At 36.4% G+C, this 22,928-nt stretch overlaps 1 protein-coding gene across 1 annotated transcript in view; it reads left to right on the top strand.

Annotated features, from left to right (window-relative positions):
• The window catches only part of LOC307195229 (uncharacterized protein), a gene marked incomplete at its 5' end in the record, with an annotated part of 226,553 nt that overhangs the window by 127,323 nt on the left and 76,302 nt on the right, over positions 1–22,928 (top strand). The window contains one exon of the mRNA XM_079939199.1: positions 14,241–14,344. The remainder of the gene's footprint in view (positions 1–14,240; positions 14,345–22,928) is intronic.

Genomic DNA, 22,928 nt, shown 5'->3' with positions numbered 1-22,928 from the left:
GATTAAGTTTTTGCTTATAGTTGCAATCTATTAGAAGCTGTGTCTATATGATTAGAGCCCAGTCAAAACTAAGATAAAAAACTCAAGCCATTTCTTCTCTTTAGCCTTTTTTAATGTTACTTTTGTCATAGGAACCAACCGCTGATGCTTTACTGAACAGCCTAATCCTATCCATCAGTCATGACCAGTCCATCTTTCAATCTCATCTATTCTGGTACTAAATACACACATACACACACACACACACACACACACACACACACAAAACAGTACAGATTTATTAGTATAGCATTTTCCCATACTCCAACCCTATAAACCACTTTAAATGAGAAAATTTTATCTTAAAATTTTACTACTTAAGGAGGCCTTGCTACTGCAACAGGCTATGGCCATGAAAAAATACTTTCCTCAATGCCATATCAAGTTAACATGAAGCTTAGAAAGAAGTCACTTGTTAAGGTTATTAATTAGAAATTCTCACAAGTAATACACATTTAAGAAATATTTTTGCTTCTTTAAATAGCTGGAGGCTTCAAAAATATTTATTTATTGTACTTCTTTTAGAATATTGGGTCAGTAACAATTTTTTCCTAATATCTCCCTCTTTTCCTTAGTGCTTAATAGACCTAGTCCATTCCATCTGGGAAAAACAAAAACTTGATTAGGTTACTCAAATTGCTGAAGCCTTCTTATTTTTACCTTATAAAGTGGTATGTCTAATATTCACATTCTTTTACAAATGCAGTATAAATGGTATAGATAGTTATAAGAAAATATTGGCATCTTATAGATAATTAGTTAGAGGAGTAAGTCTTGTTTAACTCTACAAGAGACATGTAAAATATGAATATAAAACTATAACACCATTTAAGAAACATTTTCTCCCGAATTATTTTAGCACTTTGCCTAGTTTAACTCTATGAACATTGCCATAAAAATAAGTTCAAATTATTCTGAGGAAAACAGTTTCTTTGTAGTCCATCTCAGTAGCAGTGATTTTCTTCTGCTCATTTCCCAACTTAGGTGGATGTGTACAAATACCTGGGCTTGGCATTTCCCTGAAGGCCATCTTCATAGTTGGGAAATTATCCATCAGGATAATTGTGGCTGCCCATCTGAAGACTTAGGCCCAGTTATAGATGTAGTGACAGGAGGGTTGGTATGAGGTTGAAAGTCTAGGTGTACTTCACGTGGTAAATTACAAGGGAGATGATCTGGAACACAGCAGCCAGGGCCAGGAAGCCACCATTCAGTCTCAGAAGGACAAGCATTTGGGATCCACAGAGGGCAAAGAAGGAGAGGATGAAACAGATCACCAGGATGATAAAGCTGCAGAAGGGCTTGGTGGCAGCTCCCCTTCCCCACACGTACATCATGACGATCTGGCAGCCATCCTTGTAAGACCTGCTGTAGCCACCCTTGTGGAAATATCACCATCACAGTGAGAACGTGTGGATATTGTCACCCAACTTAAGCCAGCTGTGGCTGGCCATCAAGATGATGTCAAAGGCGATGGTGCTTAGCAGAAGCAGGTGCTGGCTAGGCTGCAGGACAGCATCATGTCAGTGCCAGTGTGGAGGAGAGGAGTACATGGGGATCAGACACCACTGGAGAGTGGCCCATGAGTGTGGGCAGCACAACAAAAAGGCCAGAATAGACTTTAAAACAAAGTCTGTAACAAGAGACAAAGAAGGACATCACATAATGATAAAGGGATCAATCCAACAAGAAAATATAACAATTGTAAATATATATGCACCCAACATAGAAGCACATAAATACATAAAGAAAATATTAACAAACATAAAGGGAGAAATTGAAAGTAACAGAATAATTGTAAGAGACTTTAACTCTCACATACATCAATGGACAGATCATCCAGATAAAAATACAATAAGGATATATTGGCCTTAAATGACACATTAGATCAGATGGAATATATATAGAGTGTATATATATATATATATAAAACATTCCATTCCAAAGCAGCAGAATACACATTCTTTTCAAATGCACATAGGGCATTCTCTGGGATAGATCACATGATAGGCCACAAAACATATCTCAGTAAATTTAAGAAGACTGAAATCATAGCAAGCATCCTATCTGACTGCAAGTGCATAAGACCAGATATCAACTACAAAAAAAAGTGGAAAAAACAAACATGTGGAATCAAAAAATTTGCTACTAAGCAACCAGTGGGGTCATTGAAAAGTCAAAGAGAAAATAAAGAAATACCTTGAGTTAAATAAAAATGGAAACACAACATTCCAAAATGTATGGGATTTAGCAAAAGCAATTCAAAGAGGAAAATTAGAGCAAAACAAGCCTACCTCAGGAAATAAGAAAAATCTTAAATAAGTGACTTAACCTTACACCTAAAAAAACAAGAAAAGGAAGAACAAAAAAACCCCAAAGTTAGTAGAAGGAAGGAAATTATATTGATCAGAGTAGAAATAAAGAGACTAAATAAACAGGAGAAAGGATCAATGAAACTAAGAGGTGGTTCTTTGAAAAGATGAACAAAGTTAATAAAGCTTTAGACCAACTAATTAAAAAAAAGAGGACCCAAATAAATAAAGTCAGAAATGAGAGAGAAGTTACAACTGACACCACAGAAATGCAAAGGATCAAAGATACTACTACGAACAATTCTATGCCTACAAATTGGAACAACTAGAAAAATGGATGAATTCCTGGAAACATACAATCTCCCAAGACTGAATTAAGAAGAAATAAAGAATATGAATAGAATGATTACCAGTAGTGACATTGAATCAGTAATCAAAAAACTCCTAACAAACAAAAGTCCAGGAACAGAGGGCTTCACAGGTAAATTCTGTCAAACATTTAAAGAAGAGTTAACACTTACCCTTATCAAACTTTTCCAGAAAATTGAAGAGGAAGAATCACCTCCAAACTCATTCTATAAGGCCAGCATCACCCTGATAATGAAACCAGATAAAGACACCACACACACACACAAAAATACAGGCCAATATCATTGATGAATATAAATGCAAAAATCCTCAACAAAATATTAGCAAACCAAATTTAACAACACATGAAAAAGCTCATACACCATGATCAAGTGGAATTTATCTCAGAGATCCAAGGATAATTCAATATCTACAAATCAATCAATTCAGTACACCACATTAACAAAAGGAAGGATAAAAATCGCATGATCATCTCAATAGATGCAGAAAAAGCTTTTGGCAGAATTCAACATCCATTTATAATAAAAATCTCAAAAAAGTGGGTAGTAAGGGAACATACCTCAATATAGTAAAGGCCACATATGACTAACCCACAGCCAACATCATGCTCAATGGTGAAAAGCTGAAAGCATTTTCTCTAAGATCAGGAATAAGAAAAGGTTGCCCATTCTCACCACTTGTTTTCAACATAGTACTGGATATTCTAGCCACAGTAATCAAACAAGAAAAAAAAAATGTAAGAAATCCAAATTGGAAAGGAATACATAAAATGTCACTGTTTGCAGAAGACATGATACTATATATAGAAATCTTAAAGACACCAACGAAAAACTATTAGAAACAGTAAATATTTCAGTAAAGTTTCAGGATACAAAATTAATATACAGAAATTGATTTTATATATATATATTTTGGTTATATTTCTTTACAGTAACAATGAATTAGCAGAAAGAGAAATTAAGAAAACCATCCCATTTATAATTGCATCAAAAGAATAAAATACCTAAGAGTAAATTTAACCAAGGAGGTGAGAGACCTGTGCTTTGAAAACCATAAGATGTCAAAACAAGTTGAAATTGACACAAACATATGGAAACATATACCATGCTCATGAATTGGAAGAATTAATATTATTAAAAAGGGGCATTGGCAATCTACAGATTCAATACAATCCCTATCATAATACCAATGACTTTTTTCAAAGAACTAGAACAAATAATTCTAAAATTTGTATGGGAACACAAAAGATCCTGAATGGCCAAAACAATCTTGAGAAAGAAGAACAAAACTAGAGGTACCCTGCTCCCTGATTTCAAACTATACTCCAAAGCTACAGTAATTAAAACAGTATGGTGTTGGCACAAAACAAACACATAAATTAATGGAACATATTAAAGAGACCAGAAATAAACCCACACATATATGGGCAATTAATCTATGGCAAAGAATGCAAGAATACACAATGGGGAAAAGACAGGCTCTTATATAAACGGTGTTGGGAAAACTAGGCAGCTACATGCAAATGAATCAAACTGGACTACTTTCTCACACTATATGCAAAAATAAACTATAAATGGACTAACAACTAAAATGTAAGACCTAAATCCATAAAACTCCTAGAAGAAAACATTGGCAGTATGCTCTTTGATATTTATCTTAGCAATAGTTTTTTGGATATGTCTCTTCTGGTAAGGGAAACAAAAACAAAAATACATAAATAGTTTTCACCAAACTAAAAAACATTTGCACAGCAAAGGAAATTATCAACAAAACAACAAGGCCACTGACTGAATGGAAGAAGATATTAACAGGTGATATATCTGATAAGGGATTAATATCCAAAATATACAAAGAACACTTACAACTCAATATCAAAAAATCAGGGGCTTCCCTGGTGGCGCAGTGGTTGAGAGTCCACCTGCCGATGCAGGGGACACAGGTTCGTGCCCTGGTCCGGGAAGATCCCACATGCCGTGGAGCGGCTGGGCCCGTGAGCCATGGCCGCTGAGCCTGCACGTCCGGAGCCTGTTCTCCACAATGGGAGAGGCCACAACAGTGAGAGGCCCGTGTACCGAAAAAAAAAAAAAAAATCAAACAACCCCGTTAAAAAACAGGCTGAGATGCAAGAGGGAAGAGATAGGGGAACATATGTATATGTATAACTGATTCACTTTGTTATAAAGCAGAAACTAACACACCATTGTAAAGCAATTGTACTCCAATAAAGATGGAAAAAAAAAAAAGGCTGAGGACCTGAAGAGACATTCTTACTAAGAAGACATACAGATGGCCAACAGGCACATGAAAAGATGCTCAACATTACTTATCATCAGGGAAATGCAAATCAAAGTCACAATGAACTACAACCTCACAAAAAGACATCAGATGATTAACAACAAAAAGATAAGAAATAACAAGTATTGGTAAAGGTGTGGCGAAAAGAGTACCCTTGTGCACCGTTAATCAAAATGTAAATTGGTACAGACACAATGGAAAACAGTATGGAGGTTACTGAAAAAAGTAAAAGTAAAACTACCATACAATCCAGCAATTCCACTTTTGGGTATCTTTCTGAAGAAAACAAAAACACTAATTTGAGAAGATATAATCACCATTATGTTCATTGCAGCATTATTTACAACAGTCGAGATATGGAAGCAACCTGTGTCCATTGATAAAGAAGAGGTTGTGTGTGTGCGTGTGTGTGTGCGTGTATAGGTATATGGATATACAAATATATTAACATTTTTTTATTAGATTCTTTACGGAGCTCCCCAGAAAGTTAAGAATAATTGTTAACAGAGAGCAAGAAAATGTAGGGTTATTGAAAAATGTGGTTGAAATGCTAAACCCCTCCTCTTCCTCATTCTTTAAGTCCCGGTCACCTTTGAGAATCTTTTCGGATTCTTCCAGATGGAGGTATTTGTCTTGCATTTATGCTGTGTTTGCAGTCTTTCTACCACATGCTGCGTGGATGGTAATGCTGCAGGTGTACAGATGGGTTTTCGGGAGTGTTCAACAGTATCTTAAGAGAATATAAGGTGCACTTGGCCCGCACATTCTTCCTTTCTTAGAGGTTTTAGTGTTCTTCACCATTGCATTCCAGAGCCTGGCACAGTGCTTTGCACTTTGTAGGAACTACTTAAGTGCTCAGTAAATGAATGCATGAAGAATGAATGAATGAATGTTTCACCTTGCAGGATAATGCTTAGTAAAATATTTTTCAACCACATAGTTTTGTAAAAGTCTTTTAGTTAAAAGCGTACAAGTGAAAGAAAAATGTGTTACCTTAAAAGAGAAACTGCCTATCTGTTCTTAACAAACTACTGCAAGATGCTGAATCGTCAAAAAAGGCTAAGTGATATTACTTACTCAGGATGAAAAGTGCACTAATACATTCTAAGAAGATTTTCAACAGGAAAGTTCACAATTTAAGGTCATGGTACTTTAAGAGCTAAATACCTCTCAGCACCAAAAAGCAAAGTTAAATGGGCAACCTCATTTTCTATGCTTTCTGCACAATTGTACTTCCATTGTCTTTAATGTTTTAAATACAAATTTCCATACACTGGTCCTTCATGGGATCACATTTTCCTTCTAGAAATGCCTACTGTACTTTTGCACAGGATGGTGAAGGAAGATTTTTCTGAAGGGATGAGGTTATGATGAACTAAATGAGTCGTATGGAGGGAAGCCTAAAGCAGGAGGGAAGCTTGGCAGGAGCTAGGGTGGGAAGGCCATGCCCCCCAGAAGGAAGGCATTGTTCTGGCTCTTGTGTCCTTCCCACTGAGTCCCTACTATTCAATGGGAATTGTGGTGAGGAAGAGCCTGGTGCAGCCATGTGGGTTGGCAGTTCATAGGTCCAGAGGTAGAGACAGTAGACTTTTATGGGCATAAGACCTCAGTCTGGCCCAAAAGATAAAGGTTTCTGATCCCTGTTCTATGTAATAAAGCCCTTACATCCTTTCAGACAAACATAACTAGCCCAAGTATCTCCCTTTACTCATTTGCAAAATAAACAATTCTTCAATTAGAATACAAAATCATTTCTTTTTTTGTTAGGCACATTTATGTCCACAAAGGCCAAGCTTTCATGTAAGGTTAGGATAATTTTTTTCAAATAATTTAGGCATTAATACAATAACAATAACAACAACAGATTTTGATAGCCTGAATAACTAAATTTGCAGTTTGCATTGATTGAATTCACTGGATAAGTGCACATTTCTCTTCTTTCTCCTCTCATGGACCCGCAGCAGAGTCTTTGAACAAATGTTAAATGATGGAAAACTTTTGTTTATTGTGTAATTCAATAGCCCAGCATTAGAGCTGCTCATTAGGAGGTTGTAAGATGCAGTGACAAGGAAAATTACAACTTTCTTGTGCTGACTGGCACAAACAGTGAAATTAATTCCTGTTGTCCCTCAGTCATACAGAAGTATGAAGTTGCCATGCAAGGATCAAACTGAAGATTTTTTTAGGGGGAAACAATAGAAAAGGGGAAAAAGAGAAAGATTGTGACAGAAGATTACGTTTATTGTGACAAGCTTTATCGCTCCAATATCAAGTTCGCTCCTTGGGGCTGAGTGAAGAGAAGAAAGAAGTACGGAGGCGAGAACCAATAAGAAAAGCCGTGTGATGGGAGCAGCAATATTTCCAATCATTTATCATTGACACTCCCAAATGAGTGTTTGGGAATTAAATTATCTTGTCATTTCCCTAAGGATTGAAGTCATGAGTAATGAAAAAAGAAATCAAACTCACACCCTCTTCTCTGTAAAATCAGCCTGTTATTCAAGCAAGTGAAGTCCATATCACGGCTGGTTCTAAATACAGGATTGCTTCATTACTTCTTAAACTCCCTGTCACGTATATCGGTTCTTGCTGAAAACATCAGATAAGATGGCTATCTGGATTCCCTGGTTTTGAATACTGCTCTGTGTAAATAATATGCTTGCCATTTCTAAACACATGGGGACCCCAATAAAGAATTTTATTTGATAAACAGTGGATTTATTTTTATACCAAGAGACATTTTTTCTTTTGGAATTGTGGATATATAAAAATCTCGATTCCTCCATTCCATTCCAAGTGCCAGCAATTATTCAGTACACAGTGAGGCACTATGCTGATGGTTTTACATGCATCATCTCACTGAATCTTCTTAAGGATACTTAGGTGGTATTGCTATGCTCTTTGACAGTCCCATCTCCAGCTGTACCTTCTCAATGTACCTGACGCCCAGACATATTAAATGTCCTAGTCCTTGAAATACACATATCATTTCCCATTTGCTACTCCCTCTTGCTATTGGACCTGGGAATGTCTACTTATCTTCCAAGATGCAGCTCAAACTGCAGTTCTTCTGTTTGATGCTCCTAGGCAGAACTGGTTACTGATTCCCTTTGCTCTCCTACCAACTTACAAAAGCCTCTGATTCCATTATATTGTATTTTTACTTATGTGTCTATATCTTGAAGTGGATTTAACACTTTTAAGGACGTGGATTATTATTTATTTATCTTTATAACTCCATGGCCTTAGCAGAGGTTCTGACCTATAAAGGATACTCTATAAATGTTTAGTAAATTGTTAAATAGTTGCAGTTAGTTTCATTGATTTATTAATGTCCTTGCATTAGCATCTAAATTTATCCTGAAAAGTGACACTTTTTTTTTGTTTCCATATTATTCTTAATTATAAGTATACTTGAATATTTTTCTGTTTCTGGAAAAAGGTTTTTGCTTGTGCACATGAAGGAGGAATTATATAACAAACTAATTAAAAAAGTACGTGCTCTTTTTAGGTGGACACTTACTCTTCACAATGCTCCATTTCCACAAAGACTTGATGAGAATTTCCAGATTTAAAGTAATTCATAGTATCAAAATGAGAAGCTGCGTGATATGCTGGAAAAAACATAGAATTTAGAACTCAGAGATATGACTTTGAGTCATAAAATTTCCCCCTGATCAAATGGGTAACTTTGGGGAACCCAGTTATTTTTAGCATCCGTTTACTTACAGAATCATTGTGAGGTTTAAGTAGAAGGACTTACTGAGTTATTGCTTTTCCAGATACTGGGTACATAGAATTGAATCAAACTGTCCAATCCCTGTCCTTATGGAGCTGACGTTCCTGAGGGGGACTGAGACAATAACCAAGTAAATATAAAATAGGCAGTGGTGATAATGCTGGGAAGAAAACTGTGAGTGATACACAGTGGTGTGCTCTTTTAGTGAGGAGTACCAAGGGAGGCCTCTTTAATAAGGGGACATTTGAGCAGAAAGGGTAGAGGAGTGAGAGCGTGGGCCAAACTGGTATGGGTGAAAGTTGACCAGGCCAGAGGAGTCAGCTGTTATCATTCTTTGAATACTTGCTTTGAATGTCCCCAAACTTGGAAGACATGCTAGTGATGACAGTGGTCTCAATGGAAGAAAGTGTGTACAGAGGGAGACTCTGTTCCCAGACATGTTCCCTCTTCAGAGCACCCTTCCTGTAGACCCTCTGGCCTCACTGGGTTGCTGCCATTGAAATTCAAGACCTTTGCCTTTCCCCAATAATGATAGATTGTCCAATTGCTAACACATTTGTGTGTTCCCATGTGTACTTAAAAAAAACAACAACGTGAATTTAGAGCTCTTAAATTTGCTATCATAGTTTCTTAAAGTCTGTTCGTTTCTCCTGTAAATATTGGCTAAACTGATCACTGCTTCGTACGTATATTGAAAGAAGCAATGAGAAAAGTAAATGCATAGACAGCTACTATTAAAATTAGCTTTGGGAACTCCCTGGCGGTCCAGTGGTTAAGACGCTGCGCTTTCACTGCGGAGGGCGTGGGTTCAATCCCTCGTCAGGGAGCTAAGACCCCACAAGCCCTGTGGTGTGGCTAAATAAATAAAATTAGCTTTGATACATAAAGCTTCGATACCTAGAAAAATGGCCCTTTAACTTAGCAGGTAATTGCAGTTTTGAATGTGAATAACCTCAGAGTATCTTTAATATTTTATTGGCCTAAGTTACCAACTTTCACTTTTCTCTGTTGTAGCAGATAAATAAACAAGCAGAGGTTTCCATCATAGCAGCACTGTGCCCATTGACATTTATTGATTTCCATCAGTATCTGAGGTGGCTGGCGTTTTACTTTTATATGCTGCATTAATAAATTGTGCTTAGAGGCTGCCTGTGCATTTTTTATTGAGGCCCCTCATTTGCTCTTGACTGTTTCCAAAAATTCTTTTGAGTTTTGAAATTTGCTTTTCTCTTGTTCTTTGTTTTCTTTTTTGGGAAATGTACAACTAGTACCACATAAGTCTATTTCCCAAGGAACACTAAAGCACAGAGAGGCATATTCTATTTCAATTTGTGGAGGTTATTTAAAGGATCTCTTTGTTTTTCCTGTTTCTAAAGTCCAAAAGAACAATGCTCTGCATATGCTGAAAGCACAGTACTGCAAATCAAAAAGAGATTCATTTTGGCACCTGGGTAACATTGGTGTGGATGAATGCAGTGTTTTCTGAGTGTTATTTTCAAGACCAGCCCTGACCAGTGGTCAAGTTTCCTTAAATCCACAGAAATAAGAGTAATAATAATGAAGTAAAATTTTAATAAAGTAATAGTAATTAAATTTGAATACCTGACCTAAATCCAAGGTTATGTCATTCAAATATTTTGGTGTTGTGTTCTTTTATGAATGATGGTCATCATAATTATTTTTATGCCTAGAATAATAATTATTTACTTTTTAAAATAAGAAGTATGGCTTCCCTGGTGGCACAGTCGTTGAGAGTCCGCCTACCAATGCAGGGGACACGGGTTCGTGCCCCGGTCCGGGAAGATCCCACATGCTGCGGAGCGGCTGGGCCCGTGAGCCATGGCCGCTGAGCCTGTGCGTCTGGAGGCTGTGCTCCGCAACGGCAGAGGCCACAACAGTGAGAGGCCCGCGTACCACAAAAAAAAAAAAAAAAAAAAAGAAAAGAAATAGATTAACATGGTTCAAAATGTAAAAATATATATATATATATATATATATGTCTTTCTACATCTGTCTCCTATTTGATACAGTTCCCCCAACCTACAAACACTCAGGTAATCACTGTCATTAGTATACTTTTGGAGTTCCTTTATGGATACGTAAGCAAAAACAAATATATGTTATTTCCCCTCTACCCTTTTCCACAAAACAATAGCATATTATACACATAATTCTTCACATTGCCATTTTGAAACGATTTTGATAAATATATATAAAATAATATATGAAATGTATTTGTATTCATATAAAAATATATAAATGATTACCGATGCACTGAAAGTAGCAAAAAATGTATAGGATGGTCCCTTGTACCATTCATCCAGTTTACCCAGTGGTAACATGTTGCACAGCTTTAACACAATATTGAAGCCAGGAAATTGACATTGGTACAATCTCCAGGGCATATTTAGATTTCACCAGTTTTACATGTATTTGTGTAAAATTAGTGAAATCTGGCCATCATTAATCTGTTCTCCATCTTTAAAATTTCATTTTGAAAATGTTATATACGTAGAAACTTACATATATACCTTTTGAGACAGGCTTTTTCACTCAGCATTATCACCTTCAGATTCATCCAAGTGGCTGCATGTATCAACAGTTAGTTCCTTCTGACTGCTCTAGTTTTCACCATAAATATGTCCCTTGGTTTGTTTAACCATTCTTCTATTGAAGGACATTGGGTTGTTTCTAACTTTTGGCTATTACAAATGTAAAGCTGCTATGAACATTTATGAACATTATGAACATTTATGTGAACGTAAGTTTTCATTTCTCTGGGATAATACCCAAGAGTAAAAGTGCTAGGTGAAGTGACATAGGCATGTTTAGGTTTATGAGGAACTGCCAAACTGTTTTCCAGAGTGGATGTACCATTTCACATCCCCACCGCAGCGTACGAGTGCGAGCATTTGGTGTTACCACTGTGTCTTTTAGCTACTCTGATAGATGTGTAGTAATATCTCATTGTGGTTTTAATTTGAATTTTCTTTATGGCTAGTGATGTTAGCATGTAATTATTTGCCATGTGTATGTTATTTCCAAAGACATGTCTGTTCGTGTCTTTGCCCATTTAATATTTGGACTTGGGGAGTTTACTATCGAATATTAAGAATTTTTTACATGTTCTAGATATAAAACATCTGTCTGATATATATAGCTTGCAAATATTTTCTCCCAATCTGCAGTGGGTCTTTTGACCCTCTTCACATAGGCTTTCAAAAAGTTTTAAATTCTGATTAGATCTAATTTATCAATTTTTTCTTTCATGGATTGGGTTTTTGTGTCAAGGCTAAAATCTCTTTTATTGCTAGATCTTAAATATTTTCTTCTGATCATTTTTTTTCTAAAAGTTTTATATTGTTTCATATTTAATCCCACGTCCCAAACTGAGTTAATTTTTGCTTAAAGTGTGAGTTTTAGGTTGAGATTATTATTATTTTTTTTGTCTATGGGTGCCTAATTGTTCAAACACCATTAGTTGAAAATACTATCTTTCCTCCATTGAATCACTGTGTACCTTTTTTTTTTAATATCTTTATTGGGGTATAATTGCTTTACAATGGTGTGTTAATTTCTGCTTTATAACAAAGTGAATCAGTTATAGATATACATATGTTCCCATATCTCTTCCCTCTTGCGTCTCCCTCCCTCCCACCCTCCCTATCCCACCCCTCCAGGTGGTCACAAAGCACGGAGCTGATCTCCCTGTGCTATGCGGCTGCTTCCCACTAGCTATCTACCTTACGTTTGGTAGTGTATATATGTCCATGACTCTCTCTCGCTTTGTCACAGCTCACCCTTCCCCCTCCCCATATCCTCAAGTCCGTTCTCTGGTAGGTCTTTACCCTGTCTTACCCCTAGGTTCTTCATAACATTTTTTTTCTTAAATTCCATATATATGTGTTAGCATACGGTATTTGGTTTTCTCTTTCTGACTTACTTCACTCTGTATGACAGACTCTAGGTCTATCCACCTCATTACAAATAGCTCAGTTTCGTTTCTTTTTATGGCTGAGTAATATTCCATTGTATATATGTGCCACATCTTCTTTATCCATTCATCCGATGATGGGCACTTAGGTTGTCTCCATCTCCGGGCTATTGTAAATAGAGATGCAATGAACATTTTGGTACATGACTCTTTTTGAATTATGGTTTTCTCAGGGTATATGCCCAGTAGTGGGATTGCTGGGTCGTATGGTAGTTCTATTTGTAGTTTTTTAAGGAACCTCCATACTGTTCTCCATAGTGGCTGTACCAATTCACATTCCCACCAGCAGTGCAAGAGTGTTCCCTTTTCTCCACACCCTCTCCAGCATTTATTGTTTCTAGATTTTTTGATGATGGCCATTCTGACTGGTGTGAGATGATATCTCATTGTAGTTTTGATTTGCATTTCTCTAATGATTAATGATGTTGAGCATTCTTTCATGTGTTTGTTGGCAGTCTGTATATCTTCTTTGGAGAAATGTCTATTTAGGTCTTCTGCCCATTTTTGGATTGGGTTGTTTGTTTTTTTGTTATTGAGCTGCATGAGCTGCTTGTAAATTTTGGAGATAAATCCTTTGTCAGTTGCTTCATTTGCAAATATTTTCTCCCATTCTGAGGGTTGTCTTTTGGTCTTGTTTATGGTTTCCTTTGCTGTGCACTGTTTACCTTTATTAAAAATCCGTTGACTGTATTTCTATCTGGGTTCTCTAGTCTGTTTGTTGATACATGTATTAACACCTTTGCCACTACTGTAGCTGGAATACTGTAGCTTTATAGTTCTGTACCTTTATAGTAAGCCTTGAATACTGAATACTTTATAGTAAAAATTGAATACTGTAGCTTTATAGTAAGACTTAACTTTAGGTATAGTAATTTCTCCCACTTTATTCTGCTTTATCAAAATAGTCTTAGCTTGTTTAGGTTCCTGGCTTTTCCACATAAATTTTAGAATAAGCTTGTGTATGTCTATGAAATACCTTCCAATTTTGATAGCAATTGCGTTAAATCTACAGATCAATGTGGGGAGAATTGTATGTTAACTATGTTGAATCTCCAAACCATAAACATGGTATGTCTCTTAATTTATTTAGATCCTCTTTCTCTCACCAGCATTTTGTAAGTTATAACATATAAATTCTGTATGTTTTGTTAGCTTTATACCTAAGTATTTCATTTTCTTTCGAGTGAGTATTGCACATACTTTTTTTCTTTTATCTTAGTAAGATATCATTAAAAATGTCACAGTTTATCGAGAGATTCCGCATTTCTTTTTACAGTTTCATTATATGGCATTATGAAGTACCATACTTTAATTAAGTAATGGTCTACAGATGGATACTTGGATCATTTCTAATTTATGGCTATATTAAAAATAATTATACATATTTGTGGTAAATTTATGTGTATCTGCATGACACATCCCCAGGAGTGAGATGATCAAATCAGAGAGTATGTGATTTGTAATTTTGATATTTGACTATTGCCTTCCACAGAAACTCTGCCTGTTTGTACTCCTACCAACAATGTATGAGAGCAACTGTTTCCACACAGCCTCCTCAACAGAGTTTGAGGGCAAACTTTCTGACACTTCTACACAGTAAGTTTTAATTTAATTTTATCTTACATGTGAGTCAGTTTAAGCAAGCTTTCATTTGCTTAGGGGCTGTTTGTGTTTATTTGTTTGCTTTTGGTTGGTGTGGAGATGGGCTGCCATTTCATGTTTTTATCCATTTTCCTATTGTGTTATCGGGATTTTTCTTGACAATTTACAGAAATCTCACTATATGTAAGGGAGGTCAACCCTTACTCCGTGCCAGGAGTCAACACTTTTCCCGTTGTGTCATTTGCCTTTTGCCTTTGATTATGATGTGTTCAGCATGGTATAACAAACAATGTCACAATGAACAAACAATGTCACAATGTCACATGGTATAACAAACAATGTCACAATGAATAGTCATGTACTTAAAGCATTTCATACATGTGCACCACATCTCTAGGATAAATTCTTAGCAGTTCAAAGTTTATATGCATTTGCAACAATATTCTGAAGACAGAGCTTTCAGAATATGTTGTTTTTTCTAAGTTATTTTGTAACTTAACACAATGGCTATGAAATCCCCACGAAGCATGTTTTTTAACTGGACAAACTGCAGTTAATACGGAAAAATAAACAAATGAATTTTTGGAAAATTCTCCAAAATATAAAAAGTCTGAGAAGACTAGTTCTACCAGACATGAAAACATAGTAAAAATGTCCTGTGTAATTATAATAAGATGATGTTGGCAAATGAATAGACAAAACAATGAAATGAAATAGGAAGTTCAATAATAGATACAGCAACATGTAGAAATTTGGTATATGATATACCTTGTATCTTAAATTACTGAAGAGAAAATGGGGTCAGCTACATTAGGATACCATTTTTTACTTTTCAGCTCAGCAAATTTCAAAAGTTTTATAATTCTGTAAGGCTGTGGGAAAATAGGTCCTAATATATTGCCGGTAGGTGTCTAGGTGGCTACAACACCTGTGAAAGACCATTTGGCCATACTTTTTCTTGCTTGGCAGTGTGTATTTCTGATCTTTGACAAGGATTTTGCTCTTGTTTTAGTGATTATAAGTTTACAAAATTGTCCTCACCTTGTACTGTGTACTTTGTACACAGATCTATAAATTTGCTACTCTGTACCATGATCTATCTCATGTGTCTTATTCTTCCTCTTCCCTCACCCTTTCTTTTCCTCTATACCCCAGTGTTATTCACCATAAGTATTTTTTGAGTATGTCTTTGTACCTCTGCATCATAGCTTTTCCTTGACCTCCCCATACATACTTTCCATCTAATTCCACCCTGATCTATGTCCCAGAGGCTACTGACAGGTACGGACCAACAGGTAGGTCCTTTGCCACGTGGTCTCCAGTTAGGTTCAGGAGACCCGAAGGAGGGAGGAGAATGAAGTCAGGGACCTTCTGAGAGGTTACCTCAGACTGCTGTGCTCTTTGATCTTTCAAGGTAGCCTTCTTTATAGAACTTTCTCCTTCAGGTTCTAACACCTGCTCCTTATGGTCATATTTTTGCGTCCTAGGGTGGTAACAGCTCTGCTGTTAATATCGTCACAGTGCCCACACCTTTGAAAATATTCTCTTTATAAGCCTTCCTTGAAAGACCCTAATTTGAGTGTGAAGCTTGTTTCATGCCGAGTACCTGAATAATTCAGCTGTTACATATGTGTATTTAGATCCACCATGTCTTATCTGCAATTCTGATATATAAAAAGTTCTAAAAAGTAAATTTTGGGGGGTGGGGTAAATTTGTTACAAATTTTCTTCTTGGCAAAATCTGAGCAAAACTCTTTACAGTCTTTTTTTCTATGATGTAGAATGAATAGTCATGTGTTCCACTGCAGACATATTTTTTAAAGCTGGTTTAGCTGTCTTCTTACTATGGAGAATTCTGTATATACACAAAAGTAGGAGAATATAATAACCCCCCATGTATCTATTTAACCAGTCCCAGCAACTATCTATTCATGACCAATCTGGTCCCATTTATACCAACATTCATTCTTTCCTAGGGCCCAATCAGGCAACAGAAACCACACAGTAATTAAAACAGGAGAATTTTAGTATAAAGAATTACTATAATAAGACACTGGAATAATCAGAGATTGGATAGTAAAAAGTAAACATTTTGTAGTATTAAAGGGAAGGGGAGGGTTAGAGCACGTTTTAAGATTTTACACTCTAGAGAATACATTTTTTGTTATAATAGAGACAACAAACATGGCCCTGAAAATATGGCTCTGGCCAAACTATGCAATTTTTATGCATCTCCCCAATTTTTGTTTCTCTGAATTAATTAGTGTGGAGAAAGGTTTCTGCAAACAGTTCTGGTAACCCCAATTCCTATATCTGCTGTTAAGTAGGCAATGTAATTATTTCAGGGTGAGCCTCTCACCTACAGGAAGTGAATTTTTGCTGGTGTTTCTGTTTTCTTGGTACTTCATCCTCATGTGTTTCTATTCTTCTTTTCACTTTCTGCTTAACATCAGCATTTATATTTAATTTGGCATCTGCAGATTATAGATTACACTTATCTCTTTATTTTGCAGAAAATGAAGTTTGGGTTTTTGTACTTTTTCCTCCCTGCTGCTTTTCTATAATTTTTCGGCATAAGCAGAGAAGAAAATTACTCATTTGATTTTTAATGTCCACACTCAGTAAAGGAAAAATTTGGCAATCTTATATTTCTAATTCTCTCTCTCTTTCTCTTTTGAAACTTGAGTAATAGAAATGTAAAGACTGGAGAACCAGTAACACTGTGAATAAATACAAATTTTGGAGATACAGAAATCTGAATTACAATCTTGCTTTCCTACTTACTGTTTGTGCAACTTACTGTGTTGAGCAATTTATTATTACTGAGCCACAGCTTCCTCAGATATAAAATATGGATAATAATAACCATTTTATAGGATAGTTGTAAAGACTACATGAGGAAAGCTATGCCCAACATTTGCCCTCTTAGATGTTCAACATTTATTAGTGTTCCCCTGCTTTCAAGGACCCTACTGAACTTTTTAGCAGGTGCTTAAGTAGTATAAAAAACCTTTTTTTAAAACGATGTATTTATTTGTTTGTTTATTGGCTGCGCAGCATGTGGGATCTTAGTTCCCTGACCAGGGATCGAACCTGCATTCCCTACGTTGGAAGCGTGGAGTCTTAACCACTGGACTGCCAGGGAAGTCCATAAAAAATCTTTTTTTAAAAAAAAAAAACTAAATTCATCTAAGTAATTCACTTTAATATCTTAAACAGTTGTGCCTCTTGGTAAGCGGGGAGATCAATACATGATCAGTATGTAAATGGATGTAAATTGTTATAATCTTTGGAAAAGTAGAAAGTCTGATTTTTAAGGGAAACATAGGCATGAAACGGAAGTTTATTCTTGTGTCAAAAATCACACCAAAATGCAAATTTATGATTAAAAAAATAGATTGCCTAGGTGCCTTCAAAAACGTGATTGGGATTGCACTGCCTTCACTTAAGAGTTCTATAAACATGAGATCAGGTAAAAAAAAATATATCACTATCTTCTTCCCTTCTTTTATTTGTGAAAAATACAAGTCATCTCCACAGATTGCTGAGAAAATTTTCTGATGCTTCTAGATGATTCTAACTTTACGTATTCTATTTATGTAGTGCTCAATGGCTTCTGAGAATGTAAAGTATAATATAGAAAATTTTCTGACAGTTCATTTTATGAAACTGTAGTTTTCATATTTCAAGGAAGGAATGAAAGGAAATGAATGAGACAAGAAACAAGAATGTTTAAAGGAAGGATGGTTGATAATAAGGTCAGCAGTTTCCTGGAAGCTTGCACAGAATATATTTCTGTCTCATTTCCCTTTTCACCACACGCATATACACATACATTCGATACTGTACACTAACAAAGATGCGAGAAAGGACAATAGAGGTGCATTTTCCCATTTTTGAAATATTAAATTCATATACGTACAAAGAGTACTGTTCTTGTTTTCCTTGTGCTCTAAATACATACATTGCCTGTCTACTGATAATCCAGTGCAGCGTGAAGCAAACATTTTTATTTACTTTTAGGACACACAAGTCTCTTCTACATGTCTCATTTATATTTTAATTATAAAAAGGCATTTGAAAGATAATGTGGTTTTTCTGAAGGAACTCTGTGTAGTTTCTCACAAATAACTGGAAAAAACGTCCAGCTACAATACTTTATTAACTTCAGAGAACAACCTTCTTTCATGTCAAATGGTGTGTATTTTCACTTTGCTATGACTTAAAAAAATTCACAGATCACATTATTTCTCTTCAAAATTAAAATATATCTCTACTTAGAACCCATAAGTAAGTATCAAAACATGAAAACATGAGAACCTTAATTCTATGGATAGATTTGAGCTATGAATCATTATGACAATGATGCTTGGTTTTTGTAAGAGTATATTTTCGAAAGTGTTTTATGAAAGTGTCACTTTTCTTCTGTAAAAATCTCATTTATCATGTAGAAAGAAAACATGGTAATTAAAATGAAAATGTCTTGCTTATAAAGACTCATTAAACGATAATTCCAGAAAAGGAATTTTGAAAATAATTCTAATTCAAAGTGGAATTTAGTAATTTACACATATAAGTTAAATTCAAATTATATACTTATTTTTGAAAATTAACTTTTGAAGTCTAGTGATACATTTTACATTATATATCTTTAAAGTATCCTTTGTGGGCTTCCCTGCTGGTACAGTGGTTAAGAATCCACCTGCCAATGCAGGGGACACGGGTTCGAGCCCTAGTCTGGGAAGATCCCACATGCCATGGAGCAACTAAGCCCGTGAGCCACAACTACTGAGCCCGTGTGCTGCAACTACTGAAGCCTGCGTGCCTAGAGCCTGTGCTCCACAACAAGAGAAGCCACCGCAATGAGAAGCTTGCGCACAGCAATGAAGAGTAGCCCCCACTGGCCACAACTAGAGAAAAACCTGCCTGCAGCAACGAAGACCCAACACAGACAAAAATAAAATAAAGTATCCCTTGCTTTCCTGAAAGAAAACACTTGGGGTTTTTTTTGGAACAACATTGAATATTCAAATAGAAAATTTTGTTTTTGTTTTTGTTTTTGTTTTTTTTTGCAGTACACGGGCCTCTCACTGTTGTGGCCTATCCCTCCGCGGAGCAACAGGCTCTGGACGCGCAGGCTCAGCGGCCATGGCTCACGGGCCCAACCGCTCCGCGGCACGCGGGATCCTCCCGGACTGGGGCTCGAACCCGTGTCCCCTGCATCGGCAGGCGGACTCTCAACCACTGCGCCACCAGGGAAGCCCAGAAAATTTTATCCCAACTCTGATGTTAAATCACTTTAAACTTCAGTTGTCTACTATGCACACTACAGATGTTACTGCCACAGTATAGATGTTGATTTCCTGCTTTTACTTTGTTGACTGAAAAAAAAATGCACAACGTGAGAGCTGTGAGTTAAGTTTTATGTGGGGCAAAATGAGGACTATAGCCCAGGAGACAGCATCTCAGAGAGCTCTGAGGAACTGTTCTGAAGAGGTAGCAGGGGAGTCAGTGTATATGTGACTGGTGAAGGGGGATACATGCAATCAAGCACATATATTTTGCAGAAGGTTTCTGCTAGTGACGAGGAGCAGATGTTTCCATTAATCATTTTAGTGCTTTTCTAGGTATGAGAAGATGCAAAAATTTGGGCTCATAAAAATTCCTGAAAGTATCGAGCTATCCAAAGACCTGTTCTGTCAGTTTTTCCCAGAACACAGAGTATGTCATTCCTGATCTCCACCCTGAACTCCCTTCTAAGTGTGTTGAAAGTCAGCGGCTGCAGTGGCTAGTGACTAAATAAGACCCCAGGAGAATAGTGACTGCCCTGAATTCTCCAGCTATTAGTACTGTGATTTCTCTATGGGATAACTCATAATAAAACTTCAGAATAATAGAACTAGTAGTTTCCCCACTGATCGAGACTCTCATTCTTGTTAAGTCAAATGGGAAGGAAGCTGATGAGTTGGCATAATTTTATTTCAACGCTTTGGTCTTCTTAAAGCAATTTTGACCTTTTTTCATAGTTCTTACATTGAGTGAAAAGAAAGGAGAAGTTATATTTATTCTTGAAATCCCATTTATTACCCAGAAGAAAGTTTTGCACTGCATACATTCTAAGACTAGAATTCTTTGTCCTTTTCTTCTGTAGTACACTTCCCAAACTTTTGAAGCTTTTCCTGCCATGTTGTATTTCACTTTAGGGACCTGCTGCCTCTTGAAAATATTTGAATACCACTTGACCATATACAATGTTCTTTCACAGTCATCTTACTTGATATCTGAAATAACGCTGTGAAATAGATACTACTGAACTGTAGAGAAACCCGACTTACCCGATTATAAAATTAATAGAACTTAATTACAAATCCTATGGACTTCAGACATTACACTCAATTCCAACACACTCTACAGACTCTTAGAGAAAAATCCCTGTGTAACTTATGCCAAAGAAACCACCTACAGTTTCTTAGTTGGAGATGAGAAAGGGAGGAAAAGGACATAAGGGACAATAAATGTTAGATTTGTTTAAGGAATTAAGAGCTCTTTCCTTAATTGACAAACTTACACAAAGACTAAAAAAAATGGAAGGCTGCTAAGATAATTTGAAGCCACTAAAAATCGCTAAGCAGAGAATGAAGAAAACCAGTATTTACTGTATACTTTCATGTGTTGGTCTCTTTGAAAAGTGCTTGTAAATACTAATGCATCGAAGATCTATTGCTTTCTGTGTCTGAACTTTCTCCTTTGGAAATGATCCGTCCCTTCCTTTCAGACAATCTGTCCCCCACTCCTTTCTCCCTCTGGCAAAAACTTTATACATATTATTGCAGATGTTGCAACCATATTATCAACTGACCCAACTTCTGGTCACTCTTGATTCATTCAGGAGGTGGGCACCAATTGGGACAATGAATCTCTTCTTATTTTGAACTTGGAAGTAAGAGTCAAGTAGTAAAGCAACAACACTCAAGAAACGTACAAAACCATGTTTTCTGCCGTGGGGACCAGGAAAAGTGTGTAAGATTCATATGAAGAGAGAATATGTTAATCAAGTAAAGACGGAAAGTAGAATAAATTAATATAGTTATGATATAATCACACATCTCCCTCTCTATAGTACAAGTCTCTTAGATCAGGTTGCTATAACAGAATACCATAGACTGGGTGGCTTAAACAACAGAAATTTATTTCTCACATAAAAAATTATGGGGGTTGGAGAGTCCAAAATCAGGGTATCAGCAGACCAAGACATATAATTAAAATGGCAAAAGTTAAAGATAAGGAGAGACTTCTGAAGGCAGCAAGAGAAAAAGAGAAAGTCATATCCAAAGAAATCCCATAAAGTTATCAGGTGATTTTTCTGCAAAAACTTTGCAGGCCTGAAGGGGGTGGCATTATATAATTAAAGTGATGAAACAGAAAAACCTGCATCCCAGGATACTCTACCCAACAAAATTATCATTTAGAATTGAAGGAGAGATAACAAACTTCTCAGACAAGCAAAAACTAAGAGTTCATCAGTACTAAACCTACCATATAAGAAATGTTAAAGGCTCTTCTCTAAATGGAAAAGAAAAAGCTATAAAAAGAAGTAAAAATCTATAGGAAAGGAAAAATCCCTCTAGGGAAGACAAATATATACTGAAGGCTGAGGAACAAACAGTTAAATAAGCTAGTACGAAGATTAAAAGGCAAAAAATTGTAAAATCAATTATAACTACAATAAACAGTGAAGGGATAAATGTGAAGGTACAAAATATGACATCAAAACACAAAATGTGGGGGACGAGAGTTAAAAAAATATAGCTCTTTTAGAATGTGCTTGAAGTTAAATGACTACCAGTTTAAAACAAGTAGATATAGTTATAGGTCAACGTATATGAATTCCATGCTAACCACAAATCAAAAATCTGCAGCAGGTACACAAGACCTAGAAAGAAAGGAACACAAGCATACCACAAAAGAAAATCATCAAACCACAAAGAAGAAACTAAAAGAAGAAAGAACAGAGAACAATTACAAAAACAACCAGAAAACAAGTAATAAAATGGCAATAAGTAAATACCTATCAACAATCACTTTAAATGTCAATGGACTAAGTGCTCAAATCAAAAGACACAGGGTGGCTGGGACTTCCCTGGTGGTGCAGTGGTTAAGGATCCGCCTGCCAGTGCAGGGAACACGGGTTCAAGCCCTGGTCCAGGAAGATCCCACATGCCTCAGAGCAACTAAGCCTGTGTGCCACAACTACTGAAGCCCACACACGTAGAGCCTGTGCTCTGCAACAAGAGAAGCCACCACAATGAGAAGCCTGTGCACTGCAATCGCAATGAAGAGGAGCCCTCACTCGTTGCAACTAGAGGATGCTCATGCACAGCAACGAAGACCCAACGCAGCCAAAAAAGAAAGAAAAGACACATGGTGGCTGATTGGATTAAAAAGAAAATCTATATGCTGCTTATAAGAAGACTCACTTCGGAGCTGAAGACACACAACGACTGAAAGTGGGAGGATGGAAAAAGATATTTTATGAAAATGGAAATGACAGGAAGGATCAGCTCCTTGTGTGTACTCC

The sequence above is a fragment of the Stenella coeruleoalba genome (genome assembly GCF_951394435.1).
Source record: "Stenella coeruleoalba genome assembly, chromosome: 12".
NCBI lineage: Eukaryota > Metazoa > Chordata > Mammalia > Artiodactyla > Delphinidae > Stenella > Stenella coeruleoalba.
Note: the sequence above shows the minus strand (reverse complement) of the source record. Positions and strands in the feature narration are given on the sequence as shown.